Source organism: Rutidosis leptorrhynchoides, chromosome 10, assembly GCF_046630445.1.
Source record: "Rutidosis leptorrhynchoides isolate AG116_Rl617_1_P2 chromosome 10, CSIRO_AGI_Rlap_v1, whole genome shotgun sequence".
NCBI lineage: Eukaryota > Viridiplantae > Streptophyta > Magnoliopsida > Asterales > Asteraceae > Rutidosis > Rutidosis leptorrhynchoides.
Window position 1 is genome coordinate 339,899,686 of NC_092342.1, and position 23,104 is coordinate 339,922,789.

The 23,104-nt window shown below is 34.8% G+C and overlaps 1 pseudogene; it reads right to left on the reverse strand.

Moving 5' to 3' along the window:
• Positions 1–200: 200 nt before the first annotated feature.
• On the reverse strand, positions 201–19,893 carry LOC139871407 (uncharacterized; annotated as a pseudogene).
• Positions 19,894–23,104: the final 3,211 nt, after the last annotated feature.

Consider the following 23,104-nt stretch of genomic DNA (forward strand, 5'->3'; position numbering starts at 1 on the left):
GTGAACAGAGAATAAACAAAAAAAAAAAAAAATTAGAAAACTGCCGTTTACTCTTACGCGTATCGCGTACTTACCTAAGCGAAACGCGTAGTATTTTAACCTTATGCGGACCGTGTGGTGTTCTACACGAAACGCGTATTGTTGAGTCCAGATTCAGATCTGAATTACAAATGGGACGGTTACTTTATGGTTTATTAATATTACTTTCCAGCCACTCCAGCCACTGTATGCAATAAAGAATTAAAAATGATGATTACATCTACTACTCTTCTACTATATACAGATACATAGAGAAAGAAGCAAAGGACAGTAGTGGGGAGTAGACAGCTCCAAAATTCTATACAACACACATTTACAGATATCAATTATTTTAGCTACTGTATTTATTTTTCATTCCCTCAGTATCATTTATTTTCAGTCCAAGGTTCAATTTTTAGGATAGTTTCAGATTTAAGGGTGTATTGTTCGTGATAAAGGGTATTATTGTACGAGTGAAAGGGGTGTTGTTATTGTAATTTTCTACCGTTTAAAGTAAATGAAAGTGAAGATTTTCGTAAGTATATCCTATTAAAATTATCGTTATCAATTTTTATCGTTATTATTATGTTTGTATATTTATATTTTCATGCTTACCTTAGTATAATGAGTAGCTAATTTCCCTAGTGTTTGCTTAGATGTAGAGCCCCTAGTGAAATGGATTGTTATCATTTGTAAAAATTAAAATGTAACTTAAGTATTTTTAACATTGAGCCTAATTAAAAGAACCATTATTATGTACTTGGATATTTAACCCTTGTCACTTAATTTATTAGATTCAAATAACGAAAGTTATTTTTATCTATATAAATTAAGCTTCAACATTAAAAGTGATCTAGACGAACTTATGAATAATTTACTAACACTAAATTAGAAATAAAGTTCGGTGGTTTGGGTAATATCACTAGTCATATAATAGTGAAATTATAAAAAGGGAAACCGTTATGATTTGGGTTTTGGCGAAAGTCAAAACTTGGTTGGGTCTCAATTTAAATACTTGGGGAATAGTAACTATCTAAAATAAGATCCGATGAAAATTAGATTAAATTTAGTTAGTCATAACTTTATATTTATTCAAAAGAAAAAAATATAAAGTTTTATACTAAAACATTTTAATAGGGCTTAAACTCAAAACAATCCATGGATCTAGAGGTGACACATTTAAGTAAACACTCCCATTTATTTATATATTGTAAAATACTTATTATTATTATTATTATTTACGTATTATTATTATTCACTAAAAATAAAAATATACATCAAAATACTCGAATTTGTACCAGAACTGTTTGTCACATTAGATATATCATACGCGTATCGTGTATACATCTCACGAAACGCGTACCTTCAAAATTATACGCAGAACGCGTATAGTTGTACGCGAAAAGCGTACGTGTAATATCAGCACTGTTCCGAATTTATTTAAATGTCAAGGTTTTAAATTAAATCTTTTATCATTATTCTAAAGTAATTAATTTATAATTAGTTTAATTATTATAATTTCCTATAATTCATTTTTATTATTCAGTTAATTTAAATAAATTTGTATTATAATTTATTGCTCAAAACAAAATTCTAATCAATTAGTTTTATTAAAAGTTATTATTTTATTAATTATCATTTAGTAATAAACTTATTTAGATCACAAATAGTATAATTTCAATTAATTCACTTTTAAGTTAATAATTATAAATAATGTATTCGTATAAATTAATAAGTAATATAATTAAATTAAGATTAAGCTAAATTTTATTATTATTATGTAGTATTATAAATTCCTAATCCAAAACCCCTTTTAAATAAGTTTAACTTCAAAGACTATTAAAAACTATTTAACACTGTCTCCCTGTGGAACGAACCGGATTTACCAACAAACTAAACTACGCGGATAGGACTAGTTGCCTATATGTGTGAAATCAACCTGAATTCATTAAAACACCATATATACAATAAAACAATTCGTGTAACAAAATAACTCAAATCCGTTCATAAAATAAAGGTACTGTTTCAACGCATCAACATATCAAGAGGCACCATGTACAAACAGAACAACTGAATAACAAAACTTTCAGTTGCGCCAACACGCTTGAACCCTTAAACCCGCTTCATACACTCGAACCCTTAAACCCATTTGCCTTTCAACCAAACTTTCAGGTTTGACCAGTAAAACACCACCAACCATTCAATTTACAAATAAGAAATCTAGAAGATGACAATTGTTGCTATCAACTTGATAATCATTCAATACATCAAATGTGATTTCTACTAAAATTCCTTTCTGTAGGTTTTCATCAAGTATTTAGGCACTAGCCTACTGTGAAGACCCGGAAATTTCTGACCAAATTTAAACTTAATCTTTGTATGATTAACATTTTCGACACGATAAGCAAAGTCTATAAAACTGAATCTCAAAATTTTTGAACTACTTTTATATATTTAAATACATTTCGGTTGTTTTCGACGATTCGCGAACAATTATATGTAAATAGATACATATATACTATAACTTGAAAAAGTAACAATGTATTAATTATTTGATACCGTACATTAAACTTATTGGTTTAAATATCTATTTGAATATATATGATAAGTTGAAATATTTATTATTAAAATTTATTTATAAATAACTTCCAATGTGTATTTAAAAACTGATTTATATATATTAAAAAGATATATACATATATATAATTTCAAGTTATCTAGTAAACGATAGTAACATTTTCAAATTGCTACAGTACCCAAAATGCTACAGTGTTTTTAAAAATCACTATTTGCTACAGTGAAATTGACTTTGCTACAGTGAATTGCTACAGTAACTTTGCTACAGTGGTATATTTTATGGATGATTTAAGACTATATTTTGACAAAGGTACGATTCACGAAACGTAAAGTACAAGTTTTCTCAGCGTACGAAAGGGCGTTCGAAAAACCGGAACCGGGACATAAGTCGAGTGACAACGTACGACTTATCGGAACAAAAATTACAAGTCAACTATGCACGTGAATTTAATATAATATATAATTAATTAATTTAAATTATATATATTATATTTATATTTTATTATGTCGACAAATGTTAGGATAAAAACATGTGGGCTGGAAAAATAGGGCCATGCGATCGCATGGACTGTGGCCTTCAAACCCATGCGATCGCATGGGAGGTCTGGCCAGGCGAGGTCTATAAAATTCATCGATTTCGGCTCAGTTTACACACATATATATTCATCTTACTCAGTATTATTATTATTATTATTATTATTATTATTATTATTATTATTATTATTATTATTATTATTATTATTATTATTATTATTATTATTAAGATTAATATTATTATTAATCTAATTATTATTAGTATTATACCTAAAATACTACGACGAGGTCATGAGCGTGTCACTTTCAAAATATGTTTTCAAGCGGGATAGAGTTAAGGAAATTATGAGTTATTGCCATGGAGGTTATGGGTAATGTTCGGGGGTATATTTATGAATCAAATCTAGTGTTTATTATCTCTGTTACGTCTACGTACTTTTCTACAATATTGATATGTTGAGATCTACAGTTATTTGGTAATCCGTGTTTCGATCACATTTTGGTGAACGACTTTATATGCTGCTAAGGTGAGTTTCATATGATCCCTTTTACCCTTTACATTTTTGGGCTGAGAATACATGCAAATGCTTTATTAACTGATTTACAATATTTATATGTGTGAGTTTCATTGCTCCATTTTTAATTGCTTTTGTAATCTATATTTTTGGGCTGAGAATACATGCAATTTATTTTAAACGCAATGGATACAAGTACATACTAAATTCTACACTAAGTTTAAACCGAAAATCCCTTAGCTTTGGTAACTAGTAACTGCCAGTTATAAGAACTGGTGGGCGCGAGTAGTAGTATATGGATCCATAGGGCTTGATATCCCCGTCCGAGCTAGAGCACTAGCCTTTTAACGGACGTATGCTATTTGAGAAGCATACACGTTGGTTTGCGTGTATTATTAAGATGATTATACAAAGGGTACAAATTATATATACGTTAAGTTTAGTTACCAGGGTGCTCAATTTCATAGAATATTTTGATAAACGTTTCTGGATGAAACAACTGAAATCTTGTGATCCACCTTTATATGCAGATTATACGAAACATTAAAACTATGAACTCACCAACCTTTGTGTTGACACTTTTTAGCATGTTTATTCTCAAGTTTCCTAGAAGTCTTCCGCTGTTTGCTTAGATGTTAGACAAGCTATGTGCATGGAGTCTTACATGACATATTTTTCAAGGAAACGTTGCATTCACCAAATCATCACCATGTATCTTATTTTGACTGCATTGTCAACGGAAGTACTGTTGTAAACTATTATTTATGGTGATTGTCTATATGTAGAAATCATCAGATGTCGAAAACCTTTGATTTAAATATTCATTTATGGTGTGCCTTTTCAAAAGAATGCAATGTTTACAAAACGTATCATATAGAGGTCAAATACCTCGCAATGAAATCAATGAATGACGTGTTCGTCCATATGAATTTGGAGCGATCGTCACACCTACCTATCAACTCAAGCAATGTATCCTTCAATGAACCGATTGCTATATGATTCATTAAAACTGTTAAGGTCGTAACATCAAGTGAGTAATTCCGTTGTTCCATTTCACGTAAAAGCATCTCAACATCATCATAGTAATTATTTTGTAGATATCCTTGGAGAAGAACTCTGTAAGTAACATCATCTGGCAGGCAACCATTCACACCCATTTTTAGAAACAACTTATTTTCATCACTTGGTAGACCTTCCATACAAAGAGAACTAATCATCACACTATATGTATGAATATTAAGTTTCAAACCATTAGTATTAAGCTCCTCAAAGAGAACCCTTGTGATATCACACTTCTCGCATTTTCTTGCACCATCAATTAGGATGTTATACACAACAATATCCGAATTGAGCTTACTATTACCCATTAACTTGAACAAAGATAATGCATCTTCTATCAGACTATTGTCGCAAAGACCCTTTAAGATTATTCTATAAGTTAATTCATCTGGAAGTTGACCATGTGCAAGCATTTCGTCAAATAGTTTGCGAGCAGCCGCACAACCTCCAACACTAAACAATCCCTGTATCATGGTGTTGTAAGTGACTATATTACATTTCAAACATATTCTTTCCATTTTAGAAAACATATCCATGGCCATGTCTATCATCTTATTCTTACAATACCCATTTATTAAGCTATTGTAAGTGACAACATTAGGGACCAGACGCTTAAGTTTGAATCAAAAATTGTTTTTGCTTTGCTCATTTCACCTCGTAAACAGTAACCATCAATAAGTGAATTGTATGTTACTACGTTAGGAATCTTTCCTCTCTCAAACATGATGCTGATAACAGCTTGTGCTTCATCTACTTTATCATCTTTGCAAAATGCATCCACTAATACATTGTAGGTTTGCACATCTAAGGAGATCCTTTCATCGTCCATTTCTTTTAGTATGTTACAAACCTCGTCCCAACGACCTAAGTTACAAAGACTATGAATCAAAGAGGTGTATGTGATGACATTTAGTAGAATGCCTTTGTGAAAAACCATCTCTTTGAAAAGATTAAAAGCATCACCAATCATTTTGTCTTTGCAAAGACCGTGAATGATGGTGCTATATGCAACGACATTAGCTTTATGACCTCTTTCATCCATTAGCCTAAGCAAAGCAATAGCGGTAACATTGTTTCCGATCTTACAAAGTGTTAGGAAGAGAGGATCTCCTGGACGTTGGGAGATACAAATTTGAGAGAAAAATAACTCTATTAATCACAAGAATAGATTACACGAGTATTTACAAAACTCTAAAAAAAAATCTCTCAAACTCACACACACTCTCAAGGTTGTGATTACACTTCTCTGGGTGATTTTGGGATGATTTACAATGAAAGTTTGCATCTCTATTTATAGAAAAAATTCTATGGCGGTGAATGGTGTGAACGAGGAAGGTTGGCGGAAGTTGGCGGCCGTCATCGTGTTCAAGTTTGCCACTTCCATACGCGTTGTCAACGTCGACAGCTTTGAACATCTAGATGACGGCTGGAACAGAGCCATCTAGATGACGGCTGGAAACCACTGGAAACCATCAATTCTCCCCCTCCAGCCGAATCAACGAACATTCCAGTTATGTCTCTGCATAACTCCAACTTCTCCCGAGTCACCACCTTTGTTACGATATCCGCAGGATTCTCCTTTGTATGGATCTTCACTAGTCTCAACAGTTGTCGATCAATTACCTCGTGTATCCAATGATAGCGAATATCAATATGTTTTGTACGGGAATGGTACATGGAGTTCTTGCTCAAATCTAGAGCACTCTGACTGTCACAATATACCTTGTACTCGTTTTGCTTGATTCCAAATTCTTGGAGATAACGCTTTAACCACAACATTTCTTTTCCAGCTTCTGAGGCAGCAATATACTCTACTTCAGTTGTGGATAATGCAACACACTTCTGTAGTCTTGACTGCCATGAAACGGCTCCCCCTGCAAAAGTGTAAATGAATCCTGAAGTAGATTTCCTACTATCAGGATCTCCGGCCATATCCGCATCTGTATAGCCTTCCAAGATTGGATCAGCTCCCCCGTAATAAAGACATAGATTCTTTGTACCTTTAAGATATCTGAGAATCCATTTTACCGCGTCCCAATGCTCTTTCCCGGGGTTGGAGAGAAAACGACTCACTGTTCCCACTGCGTGAGCAATATCGGGCCTTGTACACACCATCGCATACATCAAACTTCCAACTGCTAAAGAATATGGTACTAAAGACATCTCCCCGATCTCTTCCTTGGATGAGGGACAAGAACTCTTGCTTAACTTGAAATGGTTGGCTAATGGAATGCTAATAGGTTCGACATTGTTCATATTGAAACGTGAAAGCACTCGTTCAATATACTTCTCTTGAGATAGCCATAACCTTTTATTCTTCCTGTCTCAGGTTATTTGCATTCCTAAAATCTGTTGAGCCTGTCCTAAGTCTTTCATGTCAAAAGACTTCGAGAGTTCCTTCTACAGCTGGTTGATCTTCGTTGTGTCTTTCCCTACGATCAAAATATCGTCTACATATAGTAGAAGAGCAACGAAATTTTCTTCAGAAAACTTCTGAATGTAGACACACTCATCTGCTGTAGTTTTCTTATACCCTTGACTCACCATGCACGAGTCAAACTTCTTGTACCACTGCCTAGGTGCCTGCTTCAAACCATATAAACTTTTCTTCAGCTTGCTGATAGTGCTCCAAATGAACATATATTTAGTAGCAATATCCTCCCAATATGTAAATTATTTAGTTATAATTGTCCTATTTTAAGTTGTAATCGTTTATATTAAATAAGTGCGAAGACAAAAGGCGAAAACGACGATTTGAAGACGCAAATGACCAAAAAGCTCAAATGTACAAGATACAATCCAAGTGGTTCAAATTATTGATGAAGAACGTCTAAAAAAGATAAGAGTACAAGTTACAAAACGCAAAGTACAAGATATTAAATTGTACGCAAGGACGTTCGAAAATCCGGAACCAGGACATGAGTCAACTATTAACGCCCGACGCAACGGACTAAAAATTACAAGTCTACTATGCACAAGAATATAATATAATATATAAATAATTATATTAATTATTTATATTTTATATTTATATATATAAAACGTCGGCAAAGAAGATCCAAAGGGATGTGAGCTGTATTCCATATCCCCGCGACTCGCGGAGTTCTCAGGCACAAAGTGCCGCGACTCGCGGAGCACAGAAATTTCAGAATCCCTATAAAAGGTCGCGAATTCTGACGAGTTTTACAACATAATAATAATAATACTCCATAAGATAATAAATAAATAAATATATATATATATATAGTATAGATTAGTGTTATATTAGATTAGTTCGGGTTATGTAAAGGTTATTTTACGGGTTTTTGAAGTCGAAATTCTGTCCGTGTAACACTACGCGATAAATACTCAATGTAAGTTATGTTCTCCTTTTTAAATTAATGTCTCGTAACTAAGTTATTATTATGCTTATTCGAGCCGAAGTAATCATGATGTTGGGCTAATTACTAAAATTGGGTAATTGGACTTTGTACCATAAATGGGGTTTGGACAAAAGAACGACACTTGTGGAAATTAGACTATGAGCTATTAATGGGCTTTATATTTGTTTAACTAAATGATAGTTTGTTAATGTTAATATAAAGATTTACAATTGGGCGTCCCTATAAATTACCATATACACTCGATCGGACACGATGGGCGGGGTATTTATATGTACGAATAATCGTTCATTTAACCGGACACGGGAATGGATTAATAGCCACTAGAATAATTAAAACAGGGTGAAATTATGTACAAAGGACACTTGGTATAATTGATAACAAAATATTAAAACCTTGGGTTACACTCAGTCGACATCCTGGTGTAATTATTAAACAAAGTATTAAAATCTTGTTACAGTTTAAATCCCCAATTAGTTGGAATATTTAACTTCGGGTATAAGGATAATTTGACGAGGGCACTCGCATTTTATATTTATGACCGATGGACTGTTATGGACAAAAACCAGACGGACATATTAAATAATCCAGGACAAAGGACAATTAACCCATGGGCATAAAACTAAAATCAACACGTCAACCATCATGGTTACGGAAGTTTAATTAAGCATAATATATTTTATTTCATTTTTTCTCGTACTTTTATTTATTGTCATTTTAATTATTGTTATTTATTTTATTGTTATTTAAATATCATCATTTACTATACGCTTCGCTTAAAATATAAATCGACAAACCGGTCATTAAACGGTAAACCCCCTTTTATATATTATTATATATAATTATATATATTTTGTACAAATATAGTTGTTTAAAAATATAGTGTGCAATAAGCCCGCTCCCTGTGGAACGAACCGGACTTACTAAAAACTATACTACTCTACGATTAGGTACACTGCCTATAGTGTTGTAGCAAGGTTTATGTATATCCATTCTCTAAATAAATAATTAAAACTTGTGTAATTTGAAACGTATTTCGTAGTAAAATATAGTACTATCACGTACCCCTCCGCTACCACATCAAGTTTTTGGCGCCGCTGCCGGGGACTTGGCGAAACGCTATATTTTTAATATATATTTGTATAAATATATTTTTAGAAAAACAATATCAAATTTATAAAAAAAAAAAAAAAACCGAAAAAAAAATAAAAAATAAAAAATATATATAAATCTTGTTTTACTATTTTTATTTATAAAATTATAAAGTAGTTCTATTTTTATTTTAGTTTTTAAATATAAGTTTTTTATTATATAAATATTTAGATTTTAAAACAGAAGAATATAAAACAGAAAAAAAAAAAAAGGTCGAATTAAAAACTGTACCAGAGTTGAATTTTGGAACCTCGCGACTCGCGGGGTTTGCTGCTTGAAATACCGCGACTCGCGGAGACACTCTGACACACGTGACAGAACCCTAATTTCACATTAATTACGGATTTTATTATTATTATTATTAATAAACCCTAATTAGTTTAATTATTATAATTAGTTTAAGTTTTTTTTAATTAAATTGTATTTTAAATTTTAATTAGTTTTATTATATGTAAAATTAATAGTTTTAATAAATAAATAATATAAAAATAATATTTTTATAAAAATTGTACTTTTTACAACTTTTTGTATATTTTTATATTTTGTCCCTTTTTAATCGTTTTAGCGTAATATTTGTATTTTTAGCTCATATTTAGTTTTAAACTTAGTTTTTGCCATAGTTATTTTTACTTCTATATTTTTAGGCTTTGTCGTAAAATCCCTTAAGTGCTTTTTCTTTAGACTGAGATTTAGGTGCTTTAGAATTTTGCGACGCCGTTTTTATATTTTAGTACCTTTTTAAGTTATTACCATTTGGGATATAGTTTTTCTTTTAAGCTTTAATATTTTTAGACGCAACTTTTAATTCTTAGTTTTTAATTCCTTTTTAAGTTACGACGCGCTATTTTCTTATTTTTATTTTTCGACGTTTTTCGACGCTCATTCTTTTTCTTTCTTATTTCTCGACACGCTAGTTTTTAGGACTTAGAAATTTTCTCTATTTCTTATCTAATATCTCAAACGGAAAGAAAAATTATTTAAGTGGTTAAATTAATGGACGTTGACAATTTTCTGCTTCGTAGTAATAGTTGGATTTGTTAGTGGCTGAGTTGTGAGCTTCCGATTTAAAGGGTTCTGGCTCCCTGCTGCATCTTTTGGCTATTCGAAACGTGGGCAAAAGCAGAAAAGTCTATTAATTGGACAACTTATATAAGTTTTTCTATTTTTATAACTAATAGGATAATTAGTAAATGCACCACATTGTAGCTAAAATTTGGCCATCGCAATAAAATGGAAAATTTTGAAAACAAGGCTATGGAAACTCTTTTTGATATCCAAAATCAATTAAATCAATACTCTCAAACGGGTGTTGATGACAGTTCGTTCGGTCAATCTTGGATCACGAATGACGAAACAATAACTGGTTGTGAAATCTGTGGAGATTATCACTCAACATGGGAATGTTATTATTACGTTCCTATGGAAAATTACGCACCCACGGAACCTGAATGGAATGATTATGAAGAATACAATTCAAATTGGGATTATTCCCAAGAATATTTCCAAACTCAACAACCAGTAGACGAGGAAAATTACGTGTCTGAAAATTTATTAGACAATATGAAAATCAAACTCAAAGAACTCAATGCTCAAAATGAACAAATGAGAGAGTTTGTAAACCGGCAAGCTGAAACTCTATCAGACTACACACCTGTTGTTCTGAGGAGTATTGTGCAAGAAAATCTCATATCATCGAATTTTGATGAATTCGAGAGCTCCGAAATTACCAACTATCCCGATGATACTTTTTATTCAGTCTTACCAATTTCACAACATATCGACACATTAGCCTCTACCGACGAAATCATCGATCCATCAATGGATAAAGAAGAAGTAAGGGTAATAAATTGGTACTCTTGGGAATACGATAACGTTGAAAATTTTACCCCCAAGGCCAAACCGAACTTCACCATTCCACAACCTTCCAACCCAATATTCTCAATAGACGAGTCATTAACCGGAAATGAACTACGAGCTGTAATAGATAATGACACTTCGAATTTCACCCAATTGGGTAATAGAGGTGAAAACTTTGATCACGAGAATAAAAGGAAGGAAATATTAGGAATTGTCCACCCTATAGAAATAAGTATGACGGTGTATATCGATCCATTTGACCAAGAACCAGAAAAGAGACATATCCATTTACTAAAAGCTACAATTAAAAAAGAATTAAGTAGTGGCGATTGGGTGGTTCTAAACTTTAAAACCGTTGATATATTATATACCACTCGAGATGTAAATAACTGGCTCACTATTTTAATTCTTGGAACTTATTCTACTGACTTCACATGTCGTCAGCTAAGTGTGGGGAAGTTTAACCCCACTTAACGTTAAATTAGGGGTTCGGGTTAGTGCATAATTCGTTAATAAACATGCATAATAAATTAGGGCAAAAGACGTATTTTTAAAGATTAGCAAACAGTTCAGAAAAGCAACCGTTTTTGAAGAAAAATATGTGTGATAAAACATGAAGGAATGAACGATGAGGCGCGCCATCTATCATTCGACGAGCTTTGTAATTACAAACTGGGTATTTTCAATCATTTTTCTACACTAATCACCCTCATGAATTTATAATTAGAGTCTGATTTCATGCAAATGAGGGCATTGCATGATCTCAAGTGTGGGGAAGGGTTATAAATTCTCTCGGATTTGCACTTAGTTTATTTGCCAAATTTTGTGAAAATTTTAAAAAAAAAAAAAATTTCAAATAAATGAATTCAAAATCATGTTTATACATATTTATGAACGATGAAAACTAGGTGTTAATACCGAAATTATCGTTACCTCGGAAATGACATAAATTGAGAAACACCCTAAAACGATTGAATTCATTTAAAATAGAATAAAGGAGAATAAAAAGGCAAAGAAAGAAACTAAGTGTGGGGAGAATGTACCAAGTTATTCAATTAAAAACTATCTATCACATGTTTCTGTAAAGTTTATTGCAAGTGCTTTTGTTTTGGACTAAATTAACTGTTTTACCCGATTTACTGTAATGAAAGATGGATCTACACGATGAATCAATTCCATCATTTAAAGGAAGTAAAGTCTTCCGAAAAAGAAACGCGCTTCTTGATTTAGGTCATGAAGTTGTCGTCCAGACCAGCTGTAGGTTGACGAAAAATCTAGAAAAGTCATCACTAAAATCAGCAGGAAATCCACGGACCTCAGCATAAAACAGGGTCGCCAGGTGGTCAGATTTATCCTAACCATGAGAAGGATTTATCTCGTACAATGGGGGGGGCACCGTGCAAATTAGCTTGATAAGACTAATGAATCAGATCCCCAGAAAGGATAATCTCCTTAAAGATTAAAAATCAGCTCTTAAGCCTGATATTACTCAATCCTTGAGATTGACCTTAAAGATTGAGAATTACAAACTCATGGAATTCAATGATATCTAAACTCGAGCTTGAACGAGAAAATATTTTGATCAAATTATAAACCGATTTGTTTTCTGAAAACCCATTTTCAATGCGTTCATTACCATTGAACGTAAAATCCTAGGAATTCACCTGGAATTCATTAGGTCACCTGAACCAAATCGGGTGTCAACCGTAAGAACGGTGGTTGCATAGCATGGTCGAAGACAGGACCTTGTGCCAGACCAAAAAATTATAAGGGTGAGCTTTACTATTGCTCCTACAAAGGATAGTAATTGCGTCCGACACGTTATAGACCATAAATCAAAAGCATGTCACGGGACATTGCCTTAACAGTTGCTTGTTCATCGCTTTCCTTTACAACCGGACGGTAGTTTACCGAAAGGTAATATACGGAGCAAGTAAACTGGACGTGTTGCTTTCCTAATACAAGGTTAGCAAGTGGGTGACACAAAACCATAAGTTTTGAGCTAAAATTTTCAAATCTGAAACCCACAAAACCCACAAAAATATTTTGCAAACACCGGTGAAGGGTTATTCCGGAAAACTTATCTAGGGTAAAAGCTAGATTGAATTTTCAAAAGATCAAATGTTTTCATAAAGATCCAATTTCCTTAAGGATCTACATTTTCATAGTCATGTGGGACTGTAAACCGCCTTTCAAATGTGCACTTTGCTTTGGAAACCGAAAGTAAATCGGCTATTTGATTGCAAGTGTCGTTGACCTAAACCCGAGGCAACTGTGGATGACACACCCACCTTTAACCATGGTTCTATCGTTACTATCATTGTTTATACCACCATATCAAAATCACTAATGTACAAAGTATGATGAATAAAAAAGTAATTCATGTATGTTTTTATTTCAAGTTCTGTATTGCTTGAGGACAAGCAACGTTCAAGTGTGGGGATATTTGATAGTGCTCCAAATGAACATATATTTAGTAGCAATATCCTCCCAATATGTAAATTATTTAGTTATAATTGTCCTATTTTAAGTTGTAATCGTTTATATTAAATAAGTGCGAAGACAAAAGGCGAAAACGACGATTTGAAGACGCAAATGACCAAAAAGCTCAAATGTACAAGATACAATCCAAGTGGTTCAAATTATTGATGAAGAACGTCTAAAAAAGATAAGAGTACAAGTTACAAAACGCAAAGTACAAGATATTAAATTGTACGCAAGGACGTTCAAAAATCCGGAACCAGGACATGAGTCAACTATTAACGCCCGACGCAACGGACTAAAAATTACAAGTCTACTATGCACAAGAATATAATATAATATATAAATAATTATATTAATTATTTATATTTTATATTTATATATATAAAACGTCGGCAAAGAAGATCCAAAGGGATGTGAGCTGTATTCCATATCCCCGCGACTCGCGGAGTTCTCAGGCACAAAGTGCCGCGACTCGCGGAGCACAGAAATTTCAGAATCCCTATAAAAGGTCGCGAATTCTGACGAGTTTTACAACATAATAATAATAATACTCCATAAGATAATAAATAAATAAATATATATATATAGTATAGATTAGTGTTATATTAGATTAGTTCGGGTTATGTAAAGGTTATTTTACGGGTTTTTGAAGTCGAAATTCTGTCCGTGTAACACTACGCGATAAATACTCAATGTAAGTTATGTTCTCCTTTTTAAATTAATGTCTCGTAACTAAGTTATTATTATGCTTATTCGAGCCGAAGTAATCATGATGTTGGGCTAATTACTAAAATTGGGTAATTGGACTTTGTACCATAAATGGGGTTTGGACAAAAGAACGACACTTGTGGAAATTAGACTATGAGCTATTAATGGGCTTTATATTTGTTTAACTAAATGATAGTTTGTTAATGTTAATATAAAGATTTACAATTGGGCGTCCCTATAAATTACCATATACACTCGATCGGACACGATGGGCGGGGTATTTATATGTACGAATAATCGTTCATTTAACCGGACACGGGAATGGATTAATAGCCACTAGAATAATTAAAACAGGGGTGAAATTATGTACAAAGGACACTTGGTATAATTGATAACAAAATATTAAAACCTTGGGTTACACTCAGTCGACATCCTGGTGTAATTATTAAACAAAGTATTAAAATCTTGTTACAGTTTAAATCCCCAATTAGTTGGAATATTTAACTTCGGGTATAAGGATAATTTGACGAGGGCACTCGCATTTTATATTTATGACCGATGGACTGTTATGGACAAAAACCAGACGGACATATTAAATAATCCAGGACAAAGGACAATTAACCCATGGGCATAAAACTAAAATCAACACGTCAACCATCATGGTTACGGAAGTTTAATTAAGCATAATATATTTTATTTCATTTTTTCTCGTACTTTTATTTATTGTCATTTTAATTATTGTTATTTATTTTATTGTTATTTAAATATCATCATTTACTATACGCTTCGCTTAAAATATAAATCGACAAACCGGTCATTAAACGGTAAACCCCCTTTTATATATTATTATATATAATTATATATATTTTGTACAAATATAGTTGTTTAAAAATATAGTGTGCAATAAGTCCGCTCCCTGTGGAACGAACCGGACTTACTAAAAACTATACTACTCTACGATTAGGTACACTGCCTATAGTGTTGTAGCAAGGTTTAGGTATATCCATTCTCTAAATAAATAATTAAAACTTGTGTAATTTGTAACGTATTTCGTAGTAAAATATAGTACTATCACGTACCCCTCCGCTACCACATCACTTGCATACGAGGTTATCTCCTGAAACCTCAAAACCTTCCGGCTGCTCCATGTAAATTTCTTCATGTAAATCTCCATGAAGAAAAGTTGTCTTTACATCCATCTGTTCGAGCTCCAAGTTCATACTTGCGACCAATCTAAGTATGAATCTAATTGAAGTCATCTTGACTACTGGTGAATATATCTCGTCAAAATCAATCCCTTTCTTCTGTTGGAATCCTTTGACTACAAGCCGTGCTCTGTATTTCACCACTTTTCCACTACCATCCTTTTTCAGCTTGAACACCCATTTATTTTTCAGTGCCTTCTTCCTGTGTGGAAGTTCTACAATCTCATAAGTTTGATTTTTATACAGAGAATCCATCTCATCCTGCATTGCGAGCAACCATTTTTCTTTGTCCTTATGAGATACTGCTTCATGAAAACTCTCTGGTTCTCCATCTTCAGTAAGTAGAAGGTACTCGAATTCTGGATATCTACTCGATGGAATCTGACCTCATTCAGATCTACGAACTTTTGGAACATTTTGAGGAGATCCGCCATCATCTTGACCTTGTGATGGTGATGGAACGTCTGGCAGATGGGGTTGTGGCTCCCCTGCTCAGCACCGTCATTTTCCTCATTATCTTCTACTTCTGGCATTTCTTTATGCACTGAAAATTCATTTCTCATGAATGATTCCATTGTTGCCTCTGGCACCTGAGCAGTAACATTTGTCTTCTGAGATATTGTGGGCTTTTCAATATCTTCTATTGTCTGGCTTTCGTGGAACACCACGTCCCTACTTCTGATCACCTTTTTCTCCTTTAGATCCCATAATCTGTATCCAAATTCTTCATCTCCGTAGCCTATGAATATGCATGGAGTGGTCTTTGCATCCAGCTTCTGCCTGAGCTCCTTGGATACACGAGCGTATGCCAAACATCCAAATACTCTTAAGTGAGAGTATGATGGATCCTTTCCAGACCAAAGTTTCTCCGAAAATTCAAAATTCAGTGGTACTGATGGAGATCGGTTGATCAAGTAACATGCGGCTCTGACTGCTTCTCCCCAGAATGGCTTTGGCAGCTTAGCCATACTGAGCATGCTCTGAACATGTTCCATGATTGTTCGGTTCATTCTTTCTGCTATACCATTGTGTTGAGGGGTACGTGGAACTGTCTTCTCATGTCGGATGCCATATGATCTGCAATAGGCATCGAACTGTCTGGAAGAGTATTCACCGCCGTTGTCGGATCGAAGACACTTTAACTTCTTTCCTGTCTCACGTTCTACCATGACATGGAACTGTTTGAAGTAATCGAACACCTGGTCCTTCGTCCGCAAGAAATATACCCACACCTTTCGAGAAGTATCATCGATAAACATCTAGAAAATATCGATTGCCGCCAATTGATTCAACCTCCAAGGGACCGCAAACATCAGAGTGTACCAGACTTAGTAACTCTGATCTTCTCGTTGAAGAGGAATTAAACGAGACTCTATGCTGCTTACCAAACAAACAATGATTTCAAGGATCTGGCGCAACATCTTTGTCTACATTGATAAGATCCTTCTTTATTAGGGTAGACAACCCTTTCTCACTCATGTGACCGAGTCTCTGGTGCCATAAATTTTGTGAAGCCTCCTTTTCTGCAACATTAAAGCTGTCTGTGCAGATCTTCACATGAGTTTTGTATAGTGTGCCACAAATGTGTCCTCGAGCGACTATCATAGCGCCTCTTGACAATTTCCATGTGCCTCTACTGAAATGACTATTATAGCCCTGTTTGTCGAGAGCTACTCCAGAAAGTAAATTCAGCCGAAGATCTGGCACATGGCGGACATCCTTCAGAGTGATTATGCTCCCGGAACTTGTCTTTATCTTGACATCACCAATTCTGACAATCTCAGCGGAACTGGAATTTCCCATCTTCACAGCTCCAAAGTCACCAGCTTTGTATGTTGTGAAGAGTATTCCTTGTATGGAGTCACGTGGTAGGAAGCTGCGGTATCTACCACCCATTCCGTGTCTTCTCGTGAGACGTGAAGGCATGTCTCATCATGGGTTGAACAATAAGCGACATCACCAGAGATAGTCACTAATGTTTCTCCACCCTTATTCTTCGGCTGTGAACTGCTTTGATTTTGTTCCTCTTTCAATCTGTAGCAGTTCTTCTTCATATGTCCCTCTAATCCACAATGATGGCATTTATATGTTGGTTTTCTGCCATCAGCTGACCTGCCCCTGCTCTTGCTTCTGCCTCTCCATTTATTTTTGCTACTCATTCGCTGTCTCCCCCGATTCTCTGTGACAAAGGCATGGGTCTGATCTGTGCCCATGTCTTTTCTCCTTGCCTCTTCACTGAATAGGGCATCCTTGACCATTCACATGGCAAGTTTGCCATTCGGAGCTGACTAGCTGAGTGTTACGACCAACGTTTCCCAGCTATCGGGAAGAGAACTAAGTAGCAATAGAGCCTGAACTTCATCGCCAAGAGGCATCTCTACAGACGATAACTGGTTGACCAAGCTCTGGAACTCACTGGTATGCTCGGCAACTGAAGTTCCAGTTTTGAGCTTCATGTTGACTAAACGCCTCATCAGCAGGGCTTTATTCCGAGCAGTCTTGGCCTGGTACATGTCCTCTAACTTTTTTCTGAGGACATATGCATCTGTCTCTTGTGCAACATGGTGGAAGACACTATGATCAATCCATTGACGGATCTGACCAATAGTTTTTCGGTTTGATTTCTTCCACTCTTTCTCTTTGGCAGAATCAGGGTTTATACCCTTCAATTCAATAGGATCGAACAAATTCTTACAGCTGAGGAGATCTCCCATCCGAGGTTTTCACAGCGTGTAGTTTGTGGTTGTGAGCATAATCATAGCTCCCAAAGATGATGTTGACTCTTCTATGGACATTATCACCTTACAAATAATTTTTCAACACAAACGGGGTTGAATTGTAGAAAACAGCGATCACCGTTACGTCCGGAACGGTTAAAAATCGTGGATTAGACACTTCGCGGCTTAAATTCCACTTGCGGGGCAAAATTATAATTTTTATAAACTTCAAGGACCAAAAATGAAATTCTGAAAAATTTCAGGGACCAAATTGTAAAATTTCAGAATTGCTAGAGTGCTGCTACAGTACTGCTACAGGAACTTGCTACAGTACTGCTACAGGAACTTGCTACAGTGCAGCCAACTGCTACAGTGAATTGCTACAGGACTTCTACAGTGAATTGCTACAGGACTTTCTTCTCCGGCGAAAATTCCGGCACCGGTCGTCTTCTCCGCGCGAGGTTCCGGCAAGTTGACCAAACTTTGACCGCGTTTTCTGGGCTCGTTATAACTCCGTTTAAGTCACCGTTTTTTGCGTTGGACTCGGTTCGACAAGACGAATCCAATGGTACACTCAAAATTGAATTTTGAGAAAACTTCAGAAAACCCAAAACTCGACCAACATCTCTAACCAAGCTCTTGATACCACTTGTTAGGAAGAGAGGATCGCCTGGACGTTGGGAGATACAAATTTGAGAGAAAAATAACTCTATTACTCACAAGAATAGATTACACGAGTATTTACAAAATCTAAAAAAAACTCTCAAACTCACACACACTCTCAAGGTTGTGATTACACTTCTCTGAGTGATTTTGGGATGATTTACAATGAAAGTTTGCATCTCTATTTATAGCAAAAATTCTATGGCGGTGAATGGTGTCAACGAGGAAGGTTGGCGGAAGTTGACGGCCGTCATCGTGTTCAAGTTTGCCACTTCCATACGCGTTGTCAACGTCGGCAGCTTTGAACATCTAGATGACGGCTGGAACAGAGCCATCTAGATGACGGCTGGAAACCACTGGAAACCATCACAAAGTCCCTTAATCATTGTGCTATACATAACTACATCACGTTCACAAAGATTCTGTTTAATAAGCTTTTTGAAGAACATCTCAGCTTCAAGAATCCTATCTTCTATAACAAGTCCATCTAAGAGTGTACTAAAAATCAACACATCTGGTACAATGGCTTGTCTGAAGCAAATACCTAGAAGTTCAAAACCGTCATTGGTACGGTGCAAGTGGTAGCAACACTTGATAGAATTACTAATAGTGTATTTATTCAAAGGAACACCAATTGAACACATGTGTTTGAAAAGTTCAAGTGAAGAAGAATAGTGTTTCATTCTGGTGACAGCAGTCAACAACTGATTGAATTTAACCACAGATAGCATAGGTGTTCTCTGAGACATTCATCAAACAGATTGTAAGCATCATTCAAGTTGCTAACTTTTTTATACTTAGCTAGAGGGCGATCATCATAATCATAATCATTATGAATTGAAGAAGATTTGGAGTGCAGGGACGCTGCTAAAAATGATTTATGAGGAGGATCAAATCGAAGACCTAATTTAAACGAATACGAAAAGGGGGTTTTAAAGAAAATGTTGGTAGAAGAAAGATCACCTTTGAACTTGATGAAAGCATTAACAGAAGAAGCAACATAATTTCTGCGCTTTTTTGCCATGTCCAGCACAAGAAATGGAGCTCAACCGCCTTTAAGCTAGACTCTCGTACATGTACTACTACCTACAAAGGGTTTAAGATATTAATTATGAACTTACATTCTTCATTGATTACATCTGAATATATAAGATACAAGATACAATAAACTTGGTTGTTAACATCCTAAATACAAGGCGTACAACTATATGATTTGACTCTCCATAAAGTGTGGAGAGTTAGTTTCAGTTAAGTGGATACGCCAATACTCCCTCACAGAAAGTTAATTCCTGACGGCCTTTTTAAGAGTTTTATTTTATTTTCTGAAGAAGAAAGAAGACTGTTAAGAATTTTTATTTTTTAAGAGTTTTTATTTTTATTTTGAGCTAGATTACCCATTTAAAGAATTTTTTAGCAACACAACCACTAGTTTACTTAAAATTATTTATCTTTGTGTCGTAGTTCATGTGGTACTGGTTTGTCTTTTTTTAAAGAGAGGTCTGGAGTTCGACTCCCGTGAGGTGCATCATTGCACACAAGATTACCCTTAACATGTGAATTCCACCCAATGCCTTACGCACATCGGGTTGCGGGGCAGTGGGGGAGAGGAGATTTAACAACTCATGCTCTCGGATTGGGCCGGGTTTTCTTCTAAGCAGCAGTTGGTGGGTAGGCTATGCAACTGCGAGAGCGGAAGATGAACGCGTGACTAGTTTAGTGTTCAAGCATTATTTCCTATAATGAAGAACTCTAAAAAATATAAAAATTTGATTAAATTACACCGATGATTCTTCCGGTTAACAAAATTTTGGCTGGAATCTCGATATTAATACGGAGAATGGCTCTATGTTGTGTTGAGGATATTAAGTTATATTCCCGCTCAACTCTGATAAAAATTTGGTTGACTCTGAATTTTTTTGGGAATAAGAAAATGACATGGAGAAAATATGCCATATTCTTGCAAGAATGAGTAATTATGGACACGATTTAGCTAAAATTACACATATGCACAATGCTCTTTTTTTTCTTCTTTATAAATTTGTTTGAAAGACAAACACAAACCAAACACGATTTTTACTCGATTGTATACATAGTGTCCACCACAAGACTTAAACACGACATCAAGGTCAAAAAGGCACCTCGATATCGCCAGACCAATGGCTATTTGCTTTCTTTTTTTCTTCTTTATAAATGCATTTGCTAGTGGTGGCTATTTGTTCTTAAATTAATTGTATGATGATTGATAAATCATGTTAGCTTCGTTGATCCGTGAAGTTGAATTTCATTCTTTTAGCAGGGACATTGAGATAGCAGGATGGAATCAGCATTAAACTGGGCTTAGTTTGTGAACATAATTTGAATCAGGCCCTAAAAATGTTACTTGCCCTTTAGATGTTGTGCAAGTGTCTTGGCTGTCTGTGTAGCAATGGGTTTGCAATTCAAATGTCCCCCTTCATAATTTTGTAGTTCATGTCAGTTAGATATATTAAATATTAAATATTTTGTAACGAACAACCTTACGGAAAATCCCATAGTGATACTTTACATGCTTGTTTGATAAAGCGTAAAATGATGGGTAACCAGGAAGCATTTTTTCTAATTGATGATATATAATATTATGTATGTTGAAATTGTGATGTGGTTCAGCGGTTGGTGGCCTGCCTCCTTTAGGGGAGGTCAGGAGTTCGACCTCCGTTAGCTACATATTAAAAACACAATTTCATCACTGCCATGAAGTATCCACCCATGGCACCTTTCCCATATCGTTTGGGGGGTAAAGGGGAGGGGGTTTTACTTGGCCGTGCCCTTGGATCGGTTTCAAGGTTTCCTCCCGGGCAGCGATGGAGGCGGGGTTTATCGCTGCATCGGCATAGTCGAAACGGGAGATGATCGCAACGGGTGGTTAAAGTCCCCCTCGGGTGATACCAATCGCTGTTCAAAAAAAATATATTATGTATGTTGTTTTCTGCAAAAAGATCAAATCTGTTTTGGTCATGCTCAACACGTTACAAGTATTTAATCCAATACGGAAGTCATTCTTTTACCAAATCCGGCGTTACATATTACCTAAACAAAGCACGATAATTGTAATAAACAAATATTTCATGTGATGTGTGTTAAGAAATACATTATAAACCTGGATCATATGGTTTATTTTTCTGTTTCAAATGTATTTTTCACAATACCAAAGTGGATCATGGTTATCCCTATGACAGAAACACTACTAAAGCATGACTAATTCCATACGATAACATATAAGTTCATGGTAAAATGTGTTTTATATTTGTGTGACATACCTTGAGGGGTAGTGACTTCAACGCCATTTTTAATAAAAAAAATTCTATCATGTGCTTAATGTATAATGGGTATACTATGAATCCTCACTCTTATGCACAATACCACAGTACCAGTCACTTATTCGAATCAGGGGTATATTTAGTAAGCCTCGTCTTCATCTTCATCATCATCCTCATCGGCCGGGTAAAGTCAATGGGTGTTAAACTTATGATCATACATGAGTTATTGTGAAAGCATATGCTAAAAGACACATCCAAAATGAAAGTAAAATGCATATAGATACATATCAGAATTGACTTACAGATGTAAGACACAATTTTGTCGAAGTCTGGTGTTGAGATGAAGCTGTTATCACGTTTTGGAAGTCATAAAGTTCACGATACCCACACACAAAAACCTATTTATCAACGACATGAGAGCACAATATTCAGTTAATTACTTTCAAAACACCTCTTTAGAGAAAAGTAGGATAAATTTATGATGATAACAGATGTAAGGCAGTTAATGTTTCATATTTGATATAATGGTGAGATGAGGTGCAAAAATGACAACTCTTCTATCACGATTCGAGATTTTTTGTGTCCTGTAGTAGTCAACCAAGGAGGCAACATTGAACAACTTGTACCTTAAGCTTTAAGCCATGTACTTTTGTGTATAATCCACTAACTTATATCTGTGTAGTCCGTCCATATGCTAATCCCACCGACATTAAACTCATTTTGATTGAATCGGTAACAACTACTTCAGTTATTACCTGTTTATGTTTCTCTGTTGGAGGGACCACTAACCCTGGGAACACCAATATATCAATGCATCTTGCATAATATGAAGCTAGACTGAATCCGGGATTTCTTTTACGAATACAAGTCATAAAACAGTTACATCTGGTAACCTTTAATAACAAACAATTTTTTAAACGGCGGTTAGGAGTCACTGAC